General features: G+C 48.8%; 1 non-coding gene across 1 annotated transcript; it reads right to left on the bottom strand.

Moving 5' to 3' along the window:
• Positions 1–14,705: 14,705 nt before the first annotated feature.
• On the bottom strand, positions 14,706–14,787 carry TRNAL-AAG (transfer RNA leucine (anticodon AAG)). The gene has a single exon. It is a non-coding gene; the product is annotated as a tRNA-Leu (tRNA).
• Between the last annotated feature and the right edge of the window lie 6,346 nt (positions 14,788–21,133).

The raw sequence follows: 21,133 nt of genomic DNA, 5'->3' as shown, positions 1-21,133 counted from the left end.
CTCTCAGCTCAGGAGATTCTGAGATTCTATGATTTTCCTTTGTTCCAGTTGTGCTGTTTTCTTCTATGTTGGATTATTAAACAAAAGCATCCTTAAAATAATTTAATCTTTTCCTTCAAACTTCTATAGGATCACAGAATCATAGAACAGTTTGGGTTGAAAGGGACCTTTGAGGGTCATCTGATCCAATCCTCAAAATCAGTCAAAATAGGTTGCAGATTGGTTTCATTTCTCCAGCAGATACACGTGACTTGTCATTGACAGAAATGGACACTTATTCTTTAAACTACTTTTCTTCCTATGAAAAAGCACTGATTCACAGTGTTCTTGAACAGGAAGTACCTTGAAAACTTCCTCTGTTCAAAATAGCCACTGTTCTTTGAAAAAAACCAATTGCCAAACCACTTCCTTTCCCTGTTGGAACAGTTGTGTCAGGCAGCACTTGTGTTGCTTACAGGAATGTTCTGGAATCCTGCCCCTGCTCCTGCTTCTGCCTGTGACCCTCAAAACCCCTGGCTGTCCCTGGACACCTGGCAGGGGGTGCTGGATCCTGGGAAACCCGGAGGGCTGCCAGGGCAGGGTCTGGTGCCCTCCCACCTCCCCCGCCAGCCCCAGTGATCCCCCCGGCCCCAGGCTGTGGTCCCCCTGCAGTGGCACATTTCCAATCCAAACCCTCATAGGATTCCATGGCCTGCTCAGGCAGGGAGCCCACAGCTCCTCTGGAAAGAGCTTCACAGAAGGTTGGAACATTCCTGTCAACATTCCTGTTAAATCAGCCAAATAAAAGAGGAGAGAGGTCACTCCACTACCAGGCAGAGCCTGAGCTGCAGCTGCTGAAAAAAAACCTGGAGCAGCCAGGGATGGTCCGGGCACTGGGGAGGGAGGGGGCAGTGTTACTTGGACTCTGATTTCATAGAATTCCAGACTGCTTTGGGGTGGGAGGGATCTCAAAGCTTATTCAGTCCCATCCCCTGCCATGGGCAGGGACATCTGCCACTATCCCAGGTTGCTCCAAGCCCCATACAACCTGGCCTTGGACACTTCCAGGACTGGGACAACCATCTTCTCACTTTTCATTCCAATATCCAAAGTGATTAATAGAATTTAACACCATTTTATGATACATTTTAAAGAACTTCTAGGAAGTAGCTATGATTTTTTTCCCCCAAGAGCTCAGCTGCTTTAGCCCTGTGTTATTGCTGCAGACCCCGACCATCACTGTTTAAAATGATTCTCATGACTGTGATGAGTTATCCCAGTGCATTCCCCCCACTTCTCCCAAAACACCAGCATTTGTGGTCACACCTGAAGCTCCAGGCACTTGGAGTGTGCACTCAGAATTTAAAATATCAAAGACTCTCAAAATCAGCTGTCAAGAGCAGTTGTGGGGCTGTATCAGCCAAACATCCACCCTTGCAGCTTCCACAGGCATGAAAATAAGAGCAGATTTAACCAATTCTCTGCCACAACTACACTGCATGTTTGGTTTAAAGCAGTTTATTTTCCTCTTTGCACAACAGCACTTTAACCTAGAGAGAGCAGGCTCTAGTCCCCCTCTACCGTGTCTCTGCCTCTATTTACATGCATGATATTGATTATTTGCAGCCAGCAGTTGCCATGGCACCAAACATCCCTGAGCCATGGGCAAGCCAGGGCCCTCTCCCGTGGTTCATAAATACCAATTATGGTGGAGGAGATCAAGATTTTCCATCCAGATAATCTCAGCCAGTTTCTCCTCCATCTTCTCTCCAGAGGACATTCTTTGCTTTCTATTCAAAATTTACCTTTTTAAGCCACCTTTATTTCCATTTGGCTCCTGCTGGTCCATGGACAGATGTGTGGCCATCCCATGGGCTGTATCCCTGGCACCTCTGGCTGTGACAGGACGCAGAGCCAGGAGATCCCTTCAAGCTTCCAGCCAAGCCCCTGATCCCGCTAAGAACAGCAAGGGATTTGGGAGGGAAGGCAAGGGAATGGGTGTGGGAAGTGGAGCTGAAGCAGCATTACTTTCAAAAAGAGTAAATTACCCAGAAATTGTGGAATCATAGAATCCCAGACTTGTTTGGGTTGGAGAGACCTTCATGCTTATCTCATTCCACCCCCTGCCATAGGCAGGGACACCTTCCATAGACCAGGTTGCTCCAAGCCCTGTGCAACCTGGCCTTGGACACTTCTAGGGGTGGGGAAAATGGTGTTCCACAGGTTAAAACACTGCCAGCTGAACTGAGGTGCTGCACCCTGTGGTGTCAAGATGGAAGGAGACTGCTTCTAATTTAAAACTAATAAAGCAATAAAAGGGACTAAAAGCATTAATTAGAGCATGAGTGATCTGCCTGGTGCTCCATCCACTGGACTTTGCACAGCCCAGCCCATCCTGAGGAGCCAGGGAGAGCCAGGGCTGCTGGTGGGGAAGGGTCACAGAATGGAAAGTTCCCCAAAAATGAGGACGTGAAACATTATGCCTCTGGTTCAAGTCAGAAAGATGTATCACAGCACATGTTTTTCTTCTGAAATCTCAAAGCCCCACCCAGTGTGTGAGGCCAAACTGGGCTGAAGGAGCTGGCCGGTGCAGTGCCATGTCCTGGTGATCAGGGAGGTCAAGACAAAGAAGAAAACAGGTGGAAGACCATCTCTAGAGTCCCAGGAGCAGAAGACCAAGCATTTGAGAACACCACCAGAGGCATAGGAGCTGGAGGGAGGAGGGCAGAAGGTGAATTTGGGACATGAATGCCCAGTGCCCATCAGCACATGCATCCAGAGCTTTGAGCACATCCAGAGCTCAGAGTTCATCAGCTGAGACACTAATGACAGTGTCTGGTGAGGATCAAGGCAGCTCCACAGCTCCAGCCACTGAGCTCAGCCTGTGTTTGCCTCGGCTGCTGCTCAAAGCAGAATGTCTGATGAACCTGAGCAGGGTCTGGATCACAGAGAAGGGGGCTGGAAACTCAATAAATAGATTAATAGATCAAAAAATAAATTGCTACCAATGGATGCAGCTGTGCTGTTGTTCCCAACTTAACTTGGAATCATGGAATCGCAGAATGCTTTGGGCTGGGAGAGACCTTAAAACTCATCCAGTCCCACTCCCTGCCATGGGCAGGGAAACCTTTCACTATCCCAGGTTGCTCCAAGCCCCATCCAACTTGGCCTTGGACACTTCCAGGGATGGGGCAGCCACAGCTTCTCTGGGCAACCTGTGCCAGTGTTTCCTTTACTCCCAATTCCTTTCCACTTCCTCATGACACTGAAACCATTTCTCAGATGTGACTCCATCATCATGTCCCTGGGGTTGGCACAGGGCATTTTTTCAGTGTAAGATTATCTTTCAAGAACTGTCAGCCACAGGAAGATGCTGAGATGGCAGATATCTTGCTTTCCTTCCTTCCCCAACACCAGAGCCTGAAAACCATCAGTGAGTAATTACATCAACAGTGGTCTCCAACAACAGTGTCTCCTGGAAGAATCCCTTATGCCTTTTCACCTCAAACCTCTAAGAAAGGTCTAATTTAGACTCAGTAACTTGAGATATCCTGTAGTTTATTTCTCTACAGGCTGAAAGGTCGGTGCTTCTAATTTTACAAGATGCAGGATGGAGGAGGCGATGTGGAGAGTCTGTTGACATGGGAATAGTTTAAAAGATATTCCAGAGCTGGTTCTGGGGAGATTCAAGTATTTTTTAAGCACTAGGAGATTGTTTTTGTCCTTATAAATCAACAATAGACTATTTGGTTCAGGAGGATCTGTGTACAGTACTGGGGATGGAAAGCAGTGAAGAAAGTTGTTTAAAATAAATAAAAAAAAAAAAGAAAATACAGGTTTTTCACACTGGTAGAAAGCCAGGTTATGTTCTCCTAAATATCCTGCCAAGATACACAATATGTGACAGTCTCAGCTTGCAGAAATTCAGAAGACCCAGCAGTGCAGAATCACGAGGACTGATGTGGGTGTTGTGATGGGTCTCAGCCCCTGAGATCTGATGGGTCTCCCTGGCACATTGGAAGCTCAGATGCCAGAAAAGCCCCAGGTGCAGCTGAGGGTCCTGAAAGGGCAGTCCCAGGGCCACTGCCCTGTGCAGAAGGGGCTGTTCTGCTCCTGCTTCTCCCCAGCTGAGCACTGGCTGGGACTGGGACAGCCATGGGGGAACTGGGCCCAGCAGGAGAAGTGTCTGCCAGGACCTGGGGCTCCTGCACATTCCAGCGGCACAAGAGGGGAGGTCAGGAGAGCCAATGTCCCCACACAGGTCTGGTCCTCACCCAGAAGGAGCAGCAGAGCTGGAGCAGCACCAGCACAGCGTGTTTGGAAGGGAAGCCACCCCCTGTTCCTGAGACATCCTTGTGCAAACCAGCTCTGCTCCTCTCTGACTCCAAGTTCAAGCCCTTGCTCCCCCAGGAAGAGGACAGAGAGGAGTTGAAGATTCACCAAGTGTTTACTTGCCAGAAGCAGTAGCAGAGCCAGTTAAGCCCTCCTGGTTGATTTCAGTTTATTTAAATTATTCAGTTTATTTAGCATTCAATATTCTGGAGTCTGCATGCCAATTTTCCTCTGTAAGGCTCAGATTTTCCAGGAAATTTTCCATTCCCAGCTCTTTACTGAGGGTTCAGTACATCAGACCCAAGAGGTTAAAGTTGAATATGTTAGAAAGATAATGCAAAGCTCTCCCAAACAAACTGCTCTGAACAGGAGGTTTTATAGAATATAGAATTATAGAATAAGGTTGGAAAAGGCCTCCAAAGTAATTTGACTGAAGAAAGATGTGTTTTGCTGAGCTTGTTTACCTGAACCAGTCAAGAGGTTTGCTGAGGGGGTGATGCTGCCCAGGGCCACCAAGCACTGGTGCCAGTAGTCCTGGCTCGCCCTTGCCAGAGGCTTTCCTGAGGCACAGCAGGAAGGGGAAGCTGAATCTGCTTGGAAAATTCATTATCAGCAAAAAAAAAGGTCCCCAGTAGTGATGGACATACACACAGTTCCTGCAGCAGAGCAGGTCTCTGTGGAGCTGTTTTATGGGACCTGGAGAACCTGGAGAGCACTGGAACAGCCCTGGCACAGCGTGCCCAGAGAAGCTGCCCCGTCCCTGGAAGTGTCCAAGGCCAGGTGGACAGGGATGGACATGCCCCAGCATCCCCCCAGTGCTCCCCAGCTGAGGTGACATTATCAGCCAACAGTGAGCTCATCCACACCCCTCTCCACAGCTCTACAAGCTGGACAATCCCAGAGATTAATTCCCTTGCTTTACAATGGAGCAGTAAGGAAAAAACACCTCCCCATTTGGAGAAAAAATTTCCATGTGCACAAGTTTTCCAGATAAAAAAGCCCAGGATTTGCTAACATGTGTCACTTCTCTCTGTGGTTGTATTTCACAGAGGAAAATTTTCAAAACAACTTTGACTTTTATTAGAGAACACATGTAAAGAACTTTTTTTTAAATAAGTTTTTTTAAATGAATCAGCTGTTCCAACCTCCAGTCTGAGTCCACATCCTCAGAAGTATAAATCCTTCAGAAGATGACTTTGGGATCCAAAAACTGAGGATTGATTTGAAACAATTGTTTTATACACTCAGGGAAAATTAAAATTCTGGGTGTTTAGGCCATTTCATGTTGGAAAGGACCTCAGGGGGTCTGCAGTCCAACCACCCACTCAGAGTTGGGAGCTCTTTGATGCTCAGGACTTTCCTGGTCTGGTCTTGACAGCCTCCAAGGATGGACACCGCACATCATCTCTGGGCAATCTGTGCTACTGCCCAAGGAACAAGGTTTTCCTTATGTCCAGCCTGGAACTCTCTTACACCATCTGACCCCTGCCCATGTGCTGCCATTTCCCCACACATGGCTGTGAACACCCCACCCTCTCCAGCAGGCTACTGAGGGGCCCCAAAGGCACAAATCCCATGTTCTCATCCCTTCAGGATGCAGGGAGTGCTGCAGCCCTGTTCCAGCCCCACTCGAGCCACCGAAGCCTTGCTGGTGTTGTAACATCTCCAAGAGGTTTCAGCATCAGCTCCAGTGTCAAACAGTGTGAACTCCAGGCTGAGACCTGGTCCCTGGAAAATCCCATAAATCCCACAGCCTGTGCTGATCCTGTTTCCTCCAACAGCTCTGCTTGGAGAAAACATTCCCTGTGGTGATGGAGCGTGGAGCTGGGCTGCAGCCTCGAGCTGGGATATCAGAGAATTCCCTGCCATTGCTTCTCTGCTGTACTTTCAAAAATTCTTCTTCCCATCAGTTTTGCACGAGCTCTTTCTCCTGCTCACTCTGTAATCCCAGGGGTGCTTCAGACAGTGGCTTTGGGGTTGACTTTTAAAAGCAGAGGTGTTCCCAGAGCTCCAGCCCTTTTCCCAGGCACTCTGTCTTCCACCACCCAGATCCCAAGCTCGATTCCCGCAGTGGGAAATGTATTCTCCAATTTGGAGTGGGGACCTGGCTCCTTCCCAAAGAAAAAACATCCTGCTGGGCATCAGGAAAGTCTCTGCACAGGGCTACAAAAGTACTCATTTATTTCACTTAAACAGCACATTAACCAAGCCCACAGCCAGTCCTTTCTCATTTCGTGCCAAACCCAGGAGGAAGCTCCAGCTCTGCTGCTCTGGTCCATCCAAACAGCTCTGTGCCACATCCTTCCGCACCCCATTCTTAAGGTGAATTATTTTTGCCCTTCAAAGGGCACCAGGAACAAAAATCCCCAGCACAGGGCTGGGGCACAGGGCTCCTGCTGCTGTCAGTGTTTGTGTCCCTCCTCCCAAACCTGTTTTTTCTGGATTCAGCTGTGTGTCAGATGTACAGTAAGTAAATACATTTCAGGACAATGTTATTCTCTCCTTTTTAAGTTACAATCAGAGTCTCTGTTTTCATTATATCCATATTTCTTTTATATATATATAAATTTTGTTGTTGTTATATACATTTATTTCTAGCAGCAATTCCATTTTCTTGGGTCCCCCCAGACCACCATCAGTGAGTAAATTCCTCATGACTCTACAAACTGGATATCTTTTGGGAATTCCAAATTTCATTTCTGCCCATTAGCAGCAACAAGCCCATTTTGTTACAAATGAGGAGCATTTTTACTGTCACCTATGCAAAATTATTTCCAGTCACATCAGATCCCTGCCAGGTTTGGGAGAAAAGCAATTCCATCCATAATAACAATGGAAGGAAAATGTTCTTTAGCAGCAAACAGGAGGAGGAAGGGAATGTGCCAGCCTGGGAGGGAGCAAGCAGCTGGCACAGTGGGTAAACAAGGAGCTGTGTCCCTGCCCCCCTGTACCTTTTAACATGCAGGAGAACCTGAGCTGGCCCCAGCTGGAGGCAAAGCTCCCATGGCTGGAACACTGGGATGCAGCAGGAGCAGAGCCCCACAGCCAGCTCTGGCCTCCTGCCTCCTGTCAGTCCCCCAAAACCCACCTGAGGAAGTGACCCAGGGTGTCACAGGGTCCCCCCAGTCTGTCCCATAGCCCCCAGTCCACTGTCAGCCACCTACACCCACCTGAGGGAGTGACCTGGGGTGTCACAGAGACCCTCAGGTTGTCCTCCCACCCTGTCTCCAGCCCAGGTTCTCTGTGCCCATTACCCACCTCCCAGCTCTGCCACATCCCTGGCTTCCCAAAACTTTGGCCATGCCCAGCTGGGCACCCTGGCACCCCACAGCATCCCCTGTGCTCACCCCAAACATCACACTGTCCTGGCACACTGGGTGGGATGGGAGTGGGTTTTCCCTGGCAGTGTGCCCTGCTGTTCCCAGCCCACAAAGGCCAAATTATTTCCAGTTTATCGCTCAGAGCTGAGCAGGGCTGCCTGGGCCAACCTGGCCCACAAACCAAGGAGCACAAAGGGACTTACTGAAAAACAGCTCTGAAAACACAGTGGAGCTCTGATTTATTGTGTCTGCTTGGATTTCCCTGGAAACTTGGAATCATAGGATATGCTGAGTTGGAAGGGATTCATCAGGATCACTGAGTCCAACTCCTGGCCCTGCACAGGACACTCCAAAAGTCCCACCATAGGATTGAGGGATGGTCTGGCACAGGAGGGTTTGTCCTGCTCTGGGCACCCACAGGAGCTGTGACCCTGTGCCCAGTTCAGCCCCAGTCCCAGTGCAGCCCAGCAGCTTCTGCTCCTCCAAAGCCTGGAAAAACATCTGTGCCTCTCACCACGAGCCATGGCCTGAAAGTGCAGGTTATTAAATTGCATCTGTAATGACTAAGTCTGGATTTTTTTTTTGTTTTAAAGACCAAACCAGAGGAGAAGACAAATTGCAGGGCCTTGCTTTGGTTTGGCAGAGAGGGAGCTGTTAGAGGGAAGAGAGTGATGGATCAGCAGACATTCCTGACTCTCTCGGTCGATGGCCACAGGAGAGACAGGGGCAGCCCTGCACAGACCACACTCCCCAAGACTCTCAGAACCTCTCCTCAGCCCTGGGCTGTGGGCTCAGGAAACCACTTCCCCTCTGCCCCAGCACCACCAAACCCCATTCCCATGTGTTCCTCATTAGGACAATCAAGTACTACCTTTAATGAGGATCATGAGTCACGGCCAACAAGGCTCATTCAGGTTGTTAAACAAATCCAGCTGAGGGAGTGCCAATATTTGCTCAATATTGATAAAATAAATGCTCTAAAGCGAAAAGTCCATTAATGCAATTGTTATATGGGCATGTTTTAATGAAAAAAAAATAAAAGCCAGTCCAGAGGAGGCTGGAGCCTCTCTGCTCTGGAAACAGGCTGGGAGAGATGAGGGTGTTCAGCCTGGAGAAGAGAAGGCTCCAGGGAGACCTTAGAGACACTTCCAGTGCCTATAGGGACTCCAAGAGAGCTGGAGAGGGACTTTGGACAAGGGCCTGGAGGGACAAGACAAAGGAGAATGGCTTCCCACTGCCAGAGGTCAGGGTTAGATGGGATATTGGGAAGGAATCCTTGCCTGTGAGGGTGGTGAGGCCCTGGCACAGGTTGCCCAGAGCAGCTGTGGCTGCCCCATCCCTGGAAGTGTCCAAGGCCAGGTTGGACAGGGCTTGGAGCAACCTGGGATAGTGGAAGGTGTCCCTGCCCATGGCAGGGAGTGAGACTGGATGAGCTGTAAGGGAGTAGTTTGCAGGGGAATGGAAATTATATAAATTAAAGAGTGAAACAGCTCTTCAAACGCAGGGAATTTGATGAGTAACAGCCCCTCGGAGGAGCGGAACAGCAGGAATTAATAGCAGGGCAAATTCCTGTGAAGGGGAGGTGCAGTCAGGGCTGTAACACAGGCAGGGAAAAACACAACAGAAAACACTCTCAGGGACTGGGTAGGATGGTTGGGGTATCCTGTGCAGAGGCAGGAGTTGCACTCAAGGATCCCTGTGGCTCCCTCCCAGCTCAGAAGATTCTGTGATTTTGTAACAAAATACAGCCCAAGCCACAGCACCCATCAGTGCAACCCCACCCTCCAAACTGCTCAGCACCAAACCCAGCCCCATGTACCTCCCACCTGGGGTGCCCTGGGGTGCCAGGGACTCACTGCTGCATGATTAGGGTACAGAGGGTGATTCCTAGGATTTCAGAAGGACTGTAGCAGGGAAACTCTTGCATTATAATGTAATTACATGATGAGGCCTAGATCTGGAAGATCCAGAGCAGGATAATAGCTGAAAATCTCATTTTCTGATCATTTCCACTCAAACCAGGCCTTTCAAATGTGTGTTTTAATGAATTGTTTTGCTTCACCAACCACAGGAGCCCTGAATTCTTCAGCATTTCCCACCAGTTTTGGTGCACATTCTGTCCCACGTTTAATGACGTCATTTTAGCTGGAATACGTGAAAACAAGGAGGCAGGCAGTAAATATCCGTTATTGCTCCATGGAACAGATACATTTATGGAGGAATACACACGTGGCCTTTAGCAGGAGGCAGCACCACCCATCTGAGGCCTGAAGGAATTCTTTTGTGCATGTCCAGAATGTCTCTCCCTTCGTTCCATGTATTTTTTTCCTTCTGTTCTCTAATATCCTTTGGAAATAGGAGCTTGTGTTAGAAACAAAAAGAATTTCCAACACAGCAACAAGAAAAGGTATAGGATAAACATGCTGCTCCGTGGAAATTGAACATGTAGGACTGTCCAGACAGTTGAATTCCTATGGATTCCAGCTATCGGGGCCATCGTGCCAAGATCTTGTTTCCAAACAAAGTCTGGCACAAGCAGATTGTGGTATCCATAACCTCATCATATTTAGACTTTTCAGCTAAGGAATCCTGGGAGAGGGGTTACAAAACCCCCCTGTCCCAGCTCAGGGCATCCCCCCAGGTGACGGTGAGGTGGCACCGTGTCACACAAGTGCAGGAACATCCAGTGATGGCACAAGAGCTGATTCCCACCCTGACCTCACACAGGAGGGTTCTCCAGCTGCAAAGCAACACTGAGATACTGAAACCCCCAACTTGCCCTGAGGGGACCCTCAGCTGCCTCTGGGACGTGCAGCAGAGCAGGCACCGCGTGGTTTGGCACTCACATGGAGCAGGTTATGGCATCACAGCTGTAACTCCCTGCTCCATTCAGCAGTGAAAACCCCAGGAAAATGTCAGCAAAATAAGGATTTGACTCTGAGCCTTGTCTGTTAAAAATCATTGCTAGTCTTCAGTACTCAGATCAATCAGCAAATCCATAAAGAATTAGTAATAAATTAACTAGTTCATTGTCTGTCTGCAAGACAGGGATGTTTACAGGACATGCTAATTTATTGAGCCATGGCAGTGTCCCACCATCTTAATGAGCAGCTAATTAATCAGCCTTTATCTCTGCTTATAAAAGCAGAGAGAACAGGAGTATTGGGCACTACAAGACCAGTATTGCTGCTGGAATCCAGGGATGATCTTGGTATTTTCCTTCATATCCATAGGAGTCAATTTTAAAAAGCTGGAGGAGCAAAGGAAAAGCCCCACTCTTGGTGCACTAAAAACTTTACTCACGCACAAAGCAAAGAACAAACTCTGTTGTATTTGACCTGAAGGAGAAGATTAATCATGGAATCATGGAATGGTTTGGGTTGGAAGGACCTTAAAGCCCATCCAGTCCCACCCCCTGCCATGGGCAGGGAGACTTCACAGACCAGGTTGCTCCAATAGTATCTGTATTAATTACCCTGGAGTTTTTTGATGAAGCAAAGATGCAGAAAAGTGGAGTTAAATTATACTCATGTAGAAAATCTGCCCAGGGCAGCAGGAATATCCTGCTTTCACTATTATGAGATAATAATGTTATTAAACAGGATGCAATTATGGCCTCATTAGTTATGGTCCTACACATTTGTGGGATTAAATATCTCTATTCAAACCACAGACTTGAGTGAGTCTCAAAAACCCAAAGGACAGTTTTCTCCACCAAAATTAAGAAGTTTGCCTTCTAAGTGCCAAAGAGTCAATAAAATCCACTGATAACCAAATAAGCCCAATTCCTGCCAGGATCTCAGGTGTAGCACAGTGGAGATGTCTGGAACATAATGGCACTTTGTTCCTGGCCAGATATGGGGAGGATTATTGTACAATCATGGAATGGTTTGGGTTGGAAAGGACCTTTTAAAGGTCATCTAGTCCAAACCCCTGCCATGGGCAGGGACAGCTTCCACAGGACCAGGACTGGTGGATGAATATCAGGAGCATCTGGAGATAGATCCCCTCGTGAAGGAGGTCCCACCAGTGGTGTATCCCCAAAAGAAACACTCTGAGCATTCCCCAAACCTTCCTTGGCCCCACGCAGAAGGGTTTGTGTGGGATGCTGGGCTGTTCCTGGCAGAGGTGCCATCACCCCCTGCTCACATCCTGCCAGGCGGGTGCTCCCCAGGCTTCCCCGAACCCGCCTGCTCTGTCTGCTGGACCTGCACCAGGAGGAAGGATTGGAGCCAAAAGGAGGAGAAAAACAACTGTCAGGGAGGATAAATCAAGACGCCAGAAGGTCTGACAGTGCCCTCAGCCTGAGCTCACCCTGGCCCCAGAGCTGGACAGGGCTGATGGATGTGCAGCCACAGGGCTTGGGGCCAGGTAGGGTTGGGCTGTGCATGGAGCCACTGGCCTTACTCCCATTCTCCCCTGATGTTCCTTTTTATCTTCCTTAATCCCTCTGGGAGCACTGTGGGTGGGTGGCTCTGCTCTGCGCTCTGAGTCCCTTCAGAATCAACAACAGGTCATGTGCCCTGCACCTGAAGTCACATCCCCCTGCAATGGCATCTCTCCCTTCAGAGCCTAAAATAAAAGTAATAGTTATTTATGTTCTGATCTGGCTTGCTTTAATGGAGGAGGAAAAGCTTCACTACCTTCCTCCTCATTTATTACAGGCATTAAGTTAAACATGGTTTCCTCTTAAACTCGACCTAATCCAATTAATATTAATATTGCCCTGAGCCAGGCTGATCTCATTAGTGTTGATATTTAATATATTTTCTGCAAGTTGTGCTGAAAATGAGCTTCTTGCTTTTCATTGAGTCCGGAAAGAAGAAACAGCATTTTCTTCCAGTTCGAGAACCCATTTGGAATGGGAATAAGAAACGGCCTGGGGTGGTAAGTGCTGGCTGTAGTGGCTCCTCTGTGTCCCAGTGCTCCAGGAGCTGGGAGGGATTGGCTGCCCAGGCAGGACAGGAGCGTGTTCTTGGAAAGGCTGGGGGTGGAGGGGAGGCGACACCCCCAGCTCCACACACACAAATAGAATCATACAAATGTAGAATGGTTTAGGTTGGAAAAGCCCTCTCAAACCAATCCAACCATCCCCCATCACTGCCAAGACCACCACTGACCCACGTCCCCAGTGCCACATCCACACGACTTTTAAATCCCTCCAGAGATGGGGACTCCACTGCCCTGGGCAGCTGTGCCAGGGCTGGACAGCCCTTTGCAGGAAGAAATTTGCCCAGTATCAAACCTGAACCTTCCCTGGCACAGCTCAAGGCCATTTCCTCTTGTCCTGTCCCTTGTTCCCTGGGAGCAGAGCCTGACCCCCATGTGGCTCCACCCTCCTGTCAGGGAATTGCAGAGAGACAGAAAGTCCCCCTGGGGGACTTTCTTTCTCCAGGCTGAGCTCCCCCAGCTCCCTCAGCCAAGGAACCTCTACAAGGAACTATCTTGATAAAGTACCTCCTCCTCCTCCTCCTCGTGGCATTCCCAGACATCAAGGAACACGACAGGAAAAGCCAACTGGAGAGACCGATGAGGAAACCCAACATGTCCCTCCTCCAGATCCAGACAGGATGGCTCAATAACAACCCCAAATCCATGGGATTTAGCTTTGTTAGTGTCAGCTGGTTGCTGGACTGCAGGGTCCACATGAATTCCTGCACAGAGGTCATGTAGAAGTAAATAAAATAAATCCAGGATTTCTCCAGGCAGCTGTCATGGGGATCACAAATGGCTCAGCAGGAGCTATAAAAGGAGTTTCACCCTTGATTGCTGCCACAGAGCCACGGTCCACACATCAAACTGGACTTAAGAGGGATAAACCCACTGAGCTCTGACACCCCAGCTTAGCTGGGCAGGAGGAATCACTCCCTTGTTATGTGGAGGAGCAGCTGCCAGAGGTTAGGGAAAGCTCTTTAGAGCAGAATCTCAAATTAGAGATTATGTTCTGGTCAGGGAAAGTGTTTAGAGGAGAATCACACCAGATTTTGGCTGTAGAAATTGTAGCAAGGGATACAGGATCCATGTTATCCAGAACATAATTCTCTTTTTGTTTTGGACCCAGCAGCAAATAATGTGGACCCAATCATAGAGTGGTTTGGGTTGGAGGGGACCTTAAAGCTCATCGTGATCTCTAAGATCATGAGGAGCTTTAAGGTTCTTTCCAAGTCAAACCATTCTGTGATTCTATAAATAATCTCATGTCCTGTCCAGAGCCTGTAGAGATGATGCAATGGAACTACACTGTTACCAGCCCCCAGCACTCAATGTAAGGTGTATTCTTCCTCCCACATCACAGAATTAATCTTTTCTGGACATGATTTCATGGTTTTAGGCCAGACTCCTCTGACCCCTGTGGGTACCCAACCACATCCTGGTTGGTGCCCAGGGACAGCACAGTTTGTTCTCTGGAAGCAGCTCTATCAGCAGTGGCAGCTCTTGCAGAAGCAGGAGCAGCTCTCACCTCATCCCTGCCCTGCCCCCAGCTCAGCTCTGCAAAACCTCACAGGGGAGAATTCCTTCCCAATACTTTCCCTCTGGCAGTGGGAAGGTAATCTCCCTTGTTCTGTCCCATCAGGCCTTTGTCCAAAGTCCCTCTCTATCTCTCTTAGAGCCGCTCTAGGCACTGGGAGGTCTCCGTGCAGCCTCCTCTTCTCCAGGTGAACATCCCCAACTTTCCCAGCCTAGCTCCAGAGCAGAGAGGTTTCAGCCTTTGGAACATCTCCATGGCCTCCTCTGGACTCGCTCCAGCAGCTCCACATCCTTTGGATGTTGGACCCTACAGCGGGACGGCAGGTCTGCTGTTGGGATCACAGCTGAGTGGGGCAGAATCCCCCCCTCCTGTGCTGTCCAGGCTGTGGGATCAGCACAGCACGCAGCGGGTTCTGGGCTGGATCATGTCCAGCCTCTCACCCACCAGCACCCCCCAGGGCTGCTCTCAACCTGTTCATCCCCAGCCTGGATTGATCCCAGGAGTTGCCTCCACCCAGCTGCAGCACCTGCGCTTAGTCTGGTTAAAACTCACTCCTGGAGATTGTCCAGATCCCTCTGGATGGCCTCCAGGTGTTAAAACAGTACTGGCAGCGGTGGGATTCGAACCCACGCCCCCGCAGAGACTGGAGCCTTAATCCAGCGCCTTAGACCGCTCGGCCACGCTACCCTGGGAAAGGGAACACCAGGAGTGGTATTGGAACCTGGGATCCAGGGAAACACTGACCTGGGCACAGTGCCTTGGACCACTGGACCATCCTGACTGTCCTCACCTCATGCAAATCCTCTTTTATTCTCATTTTCTTCATGAAAGCCCAGAGGAGAAACAAGCCCTGCCCGCAGCGTGCACACACACACACACACACACACACACACACACACACACACACTCTGCTGCCCTTCCCACTGCTGAATGTACCTGTTCTGACATGTCCTCTGCTCTCATTCCCTTCCCATGGCAGCCTCGATTAAATCCACAGGGAGTCTCTGAACTCCAACAGGGAGACCACCAGATCCACCAGATCTTTCCACACCCACTTCACACCCATCCCTGTGACTGTTTTCTCAATGACTGAGGGCAACCCTGCCATCCTGATGGGAATTAAGACCCAGGACCCAATTTTCCTGATTTGTCCCTTTGCCCTCTGTCCCTATGCCCCCTGTCCCTATGCCCCCAGTGACTCAGAGAGATGCTTGGAGTGGGAGATCCAAGGGGATGAGGTCACGGATCTCTTGGTCGAGGTGACAAGGGAAGTGGCCTTGCAGGGGGTGTGCAGCCAGCAGCAGCTCATGCCCACTTTGGGCTCAGGGAAGATGCCAAAATCTGAAGGAAACCTCCTGACAAGCTTTGGGAGCCAGACACAGGGAAGCGGTGGAAGTTTTGGAGTTACGTAAATATTTTTCTTCCACAGCTAAACACAAGCACTTTCTCCTTCCTCAGCATGGCGATAAAAGCACATTTAAATAAACAGGGTTTCAAAGGGATGTTTGGATTTGGCATGTTTTGCACCTTTTTCATTCATTGGAATAGATCCTGGCCATAAGAACTGCAGTGAGACCCCCCAGCTCCCTGAGCTACATCAGGAAACATGACATGTGCTTTCAAACCCTTCCATTCTGAGTCACTTTGTGATTCAAACCATAAAAATAACCATTGATAAAAAAGCAAAAAGATTAATTTCTTGTTCCATGGCTTTTTGGTCCACATTGCTCAAATCCTAGGAGTGCCTAGACCCAAATCCTAGGACAGATCCCAAGGATCCCCCAGACCGCCTGCTGCAGCATGTCCTGCCTTGGGCAAAGAGCCTTGACATCAACAGAGGTGATTGAATTACAGAGAGTAAATTGGTTATTTGAGGAAATAGACTGTTTTTTCATTAAGGGGACATTCACAAGCCGCCACAGATTTCTGAAAGTCTATTTATTTTTAACCAGCAGCTGCCAAATAATTTGCAAACAAATTTCAGCCCATATAGGTTTTGAAGCTCCATTTGGGTCAGGTGGGATCATATGTATCCAGTGGCACTGGGAGCTGCTCTGATCAAATCTAATATTAATCCAGCCTAGGAGAGCTGGAAAGGAACAGGATTTAAGGCATTTTGTATCTTGTTGTGTGGCAGGGGTCAGGAAAGGGCTGGAGTTGGGAAACCTCCACAGTAAATGTGCTGCAGGGCTGAGGAGGTTTGGAATTAAAAATTAAATTATTTTAACAAATCCAATGAGATTATTTCAATTAAAAAGAAGTGATTACAACAGCGCTTATTTTCTTATTAGGGCATTTAAATAGCCCCTATTAAAAGATTAGAAAATATTGAGCCTTTGTAGGGCTTCCCAAACACACTGTTTGGAGTATCTCTGGTTAAAATGATTTCTGTTTAAATACTTCTGTCTAAAAATTACATTAGTAACATTAGATATCTGTGCCCAAATTTGGGACCACAGGTTTGAAAAGCCCTGAGACCTCCCCCAAGGGATTCCCCACGGCCAAAAAAAAACCCTACCTGGGTTTGTAGAAAATGTTTTCATTCCCCTGTAGCACAAAGAAGAAAAATCCCTTCAATATTCCTTCATCTGCTCACACTTGTCATCTCCAGCAGCCAAGCCCAAGCCCAAGAGAGCTGCCAAGAGCAAATAACCACCGTTTCCATAGATTAGCAGATGAATCATTCCTGTTATTTTTAGCAGGTCATTAAAGGCTGGCAGCAAAATTTGCAAACTGACTTGTGGGGCTTTTGATTGGTGTTAGCATAACCTCTTAGAGAAAACATAAACTGGGATTCAGAACAAAGGAAATGGGAGGACTGAGAATCATATCTCCAAGTTGGAAAGTGGCAGTGAGGGAGGAAGATAAGTCGGGTTCCTGTGAGCCTGTGCCTCACTCTCAGTGCTCTCACTCAAACAGGGGGGAGCTGGGCAAGTACAAGTGAGAGGTTTTATGTAAAAGATGCTGGGATAAGGATTTCTCCCCATCTCATGAATATTTATACACCCCGGGTAGGGATGCTGCAGGCACTGGGAAAAGCTGGGTCCCCATGAGCATCAGGATTGGATCAAGTTTTCTGGGCTGGTTTGTGAGCATGGAAGGTCCTTTGGGGTTCAGAGGAGCATCAGGGCACCTCAGAGGAGTCACAGAATCCCAGACTGGTTTGGGTTTGCAGGCACATTAAAGACCATCTCATTCCTAGGTTGTTCCAAGTCCCATCCAACCTGGCCTTGAACACTTCAGGGATGGGGCAGCCACAGCTTCTCTGGGAAACCTGTGCCAGGGCTTCATCACCCTCACAGGGAAAGATTTCTTCCTAACCTCTAATCTAAATCTCTCCTCTTTCAGTTCAAAACCATTCTCAAGTAAAAGTCTCTCTCCTGGCACAGGAGCTGGTTTGCAGGGGGCTCTGTGGCACCCAGGGGCTGAAGAACTTTTCACCCATCAGCTGAGCAAAGCTTCCCAAAATGCGTGTTTGATAAAGAAATAATAAAAACCATGTTCAATAAAAAGCATATGAACATAACAAAATATTAAATATTCATCTTTTAGCAGCTACTTCTCTTTTTAACAGCCCTGGTTTGAGCCAGGGCTGCACATACCTTCCCAAATGTGGAGGGACTGTTTGCAAACAGGATCCCAAACAAGGCTCTGCCATCAGCCACCAGCTTTCCTACATTTCCCTGGAAAACACGCTTGATCCAGAGCATCAACAGTGTGTTTGTCAGGCTGGGATTTTCCAGCTGCAGAGGGATGTGCAGAGGCATCACTTCCAGCAAAGCCTCATCCACCTCATGGAGCCTTATGGATGCACTCCATGGATACATACAGAAGTTCCACAAGGAATCCATGAGCCAAGGGGGAATGCTTGGGATCCTGTTTGCAAAAAGTCCTTCCACATTTGGGAGGAACTTTGCACTCCTCCTCATTAGCAGTTTAATGTTGGAGAGGCCCTTGCTGTTGCTGTCCTGAGCCATCACTGGGAGCACAGCCCATGCATCCTCCACCATCCATCATGCATCATCCATCATCTAGCATCCAGCATCCCTCATCCATCCTCCGTCAGCAGTCAAGAGCCACCTGCTCCTGCAGACCCAGGATGAGCAGAATACGATCAAGTAGAGGTGTCTCTGCTTGGGTCAGGGTAACCCCTGCAGCCTATGTCATCCCACAGGGCCACCCCACGGATGGCCTGGCCACTGCTGACAGCAGGAAGGTGGTCTAAGGATCAGGGGTCCCTTAAGCAGGAGCTACTATTGCTGGATGGAAACACCACCAGGAAAACTGGAGCAGGCACAGGGGATCTGCAAGGGCTGCATCCCAGAAATTCAACTTTCAGGAGAAGAACAGCTGAGGGATCACAGCAGACATGAAACCCTTTCACCCCCTGCCTGGCTGCCCACCCTGCACTTTCAGCAGCTCCAAAACACTGCTGCCAAAGGACCCTCACTTCCACACGAGCTCAGCTGCTGCCAGAGCCCTGGAAGACTAAATCTTGGCTCTAGCCTCATCAACTCCCACAGTGATCGTCAAATTAAGGGGCTCTGGTTGAAGCCTCAAAGGCAGAAAGCCTCTGCAGTGGTGAGGGAAAGGAGAGCACAGAGTGTGCAGGAGCTGAGGCTGGAGCAAATGGAATTTGTGTCTTTTCTGAAGGGGCAAATTTGGTGTCAGAAAGGAATGAGGAGGTAAAAAGCGATGTAACTGTGAATAGCCGAGAGTGGAGAGCTGATGCCTCGTTATCTGCCACTGAATAGGAACCCTATCTCCTTTATTCCCGGGATAATAGGCTCATTTCTCACCAGGTAATGAACTGAAGGTTTCTATCTACTTACAGCAGTGCAGGGAATTGTTGGGATCAGCTCTTGTCCTCCTGCACGTCCCCTCCGAGCTCATTATGGGTCTCCCATCACAGGCACATCCACAGAACAGAGTGGATGGTTCTGCTCCCAGCAGCCAGGAAACATTCCCTGCCATAGGATCACGGAATCACAAAATCCCAGAACCACTGAGGTTGGAAAAGCCCTCCCAGACCATCGAGTCCAACCTGTGCCCAATCCCCACCTTGTCACCCAGCCCAGAGCACTGAGTGCCACTTCCAGTCCTTCCTTGGACACCTTCAGGGATGGGGATTCCACCACCTCCCTGCACAGCCCCTTCCAATGCCTGAACACTCTTTCCATGAGGAAATTCCTCCAGATGTCCAACCTGAACCTCCCCTGGCACAGACTGAGATTAGATTATTAGATACAAGCTGGACAAACACCCACCTCAGCTGGGATGGCAGCAGATGTCCCTGTCCTGACCCTGTGGATGGGGACAGGTGACATGCACAGCACCAGCTGCCTGTGCTGAAAGTCCTGCAGGGCATTTGTTTGGATTTTTCTTTGAAGAATGGGTTTAATACAGAGTAAATTGAGTTTAACCTTTGCTGTAAATGGAGGCATTTGTTTCTTGGAGTCTCAGGGGAGTTTTCATTAATTATTCTGGGCCCGATGGCCAAGTTGGAAAGAAATTTGTTTCCAAGGGAAAAGAAGCAGGGGAGCTTCATGTACAATAGAAAAAAGTAACTTACTTCAGGATTAGGGATCACAATGGGTTTTGTCACCTGAAGGGGTCTCCGAAAATTTTAGGTAACTTAGAAAGCTCCTGCAGAGACCTGAGGTGGGACCAAGCTCAGATAGGGACGGGCTGTTCCTGCATGGACCAGACTCAATCCACTCCTGCTCATGGTCCTCCAAGTCCCCAAAACCCAACAAGGTGCAGAAGCCTTCCTCCTGCCAGATGTCCTGGAGCTCCCCTCCAGCTCAGCCCAGAGCCTGGGGAAGAAGAGCCCCTTTCCCAGATTTCTCTTTTCTCCCAAGCAGTACTGAGGTCAAACTGAGTCCCACCGAGTGCTCCATGTTCACCTTCTGGTTTGCTCCAGCAAGGACTGGAGGTGTGAGGGCAGGGCACCAGTATGATGGGAAACACAAGGGCTCCTGCCAGAAACGTGCCTAGAACTCCTGGGAAGAGTTTCAGGAGGAGCTGTTGGACATGGTCAGCAGTTCTGGGAACAGATCTGTGGCTGTTGGCAAAGGCAGCACTTCAGCTAAAGCTTCTGTGAGTTACTGTCCGTGTCAAAGCCCTCACAAAAGATTTGGTGTTGGGAACTAAAGTGATTCCAAAATAAGTCTTTGAAAACAGCAAGAGCAGTGACAAAAGCCTGCTTGGGAAGGAGGCCTGCTCCGAGTTCAGACATTCCTGGGAGAAAGGCACAGAGGGAAGGGGAGAAGCTGTGGCTGTCCCATTCCTGGAAGTGTCCAAGGGCAGGCTGGACAGGGCTTGGAGGAACCTGGGATAGTGGAAGGTGTCCCTGCCCATGGCACGGGATAGAACTGGATGGGTTTTGAGGTTCCCTGTTATTACTGTTATTCCAGGGAAGTGGTGAAGGACAGAGCGTGTTCTCACCAACCACAGCCACCACAGACCTCGGGCTGCCGGGCAGGACACGCCCCTGTGGGAAACACAAAATGAGACCTAGGAGACCACATCCCATCTGAAAAGCAACAAGATCAAATCAAGTTCAATGAATGGGGACTTTTTTCTTTTTTGTGTTATCTGATTGCTTTTGCTTTTACTTTTTCTCTGCTTTTGCTTCCTTCCATGTTCATTCTCTTTTCTGCTCTGGCCACAGGCAGAAGCATCTAAATATGATGTCCTGGGATGCTTCTCTCTTCAGACAAATATTTGCTGTATTATGTCTTGTTCCTAAATTTTAAACCCAAACTTCCCATCTCCTCATCCAAAATGCTGTAGAAACAAGTTGAGAACTGGCTGTTTGGATGGAATCCCTCCCCAAAAGCAGCAGCACTGATTTGACACAGAGCCTGGGAACAGAAAACGCGACTTGGGGCTGGAACTGCTCTGTTTCTGCTCTTCCCCATGTGTCCAAGTGAGAGAATTCCTTTTACGTTCATCTGTCCTCATGAAAGCCTCGAAGAGGAGAAGAGATAAATTATTAACATAATCTAAATATAATTTCTTCATTCTTACA

Source organism: Myiozetetes cayanensis, unplaced genomic scaffold (genome assembly GCF_022539395.1).
Source record: "Myiozetetes cayanensis isolate MyiCay16 unplaced genomic scaffold, myiCay2020 scf12, whole genome shotgun sequence".
Lineage (NCBI taxonomy): Eukaryota > Metazoa > Chordata > Aves > Passeriformes > Tyrannidae > Myiozetetes > Myiozetetes cayanensis.
Note: the sequence above shows the minus strand (reverse complement) of the source record. Positions and strands in the feature narration are given on the sequence as shown.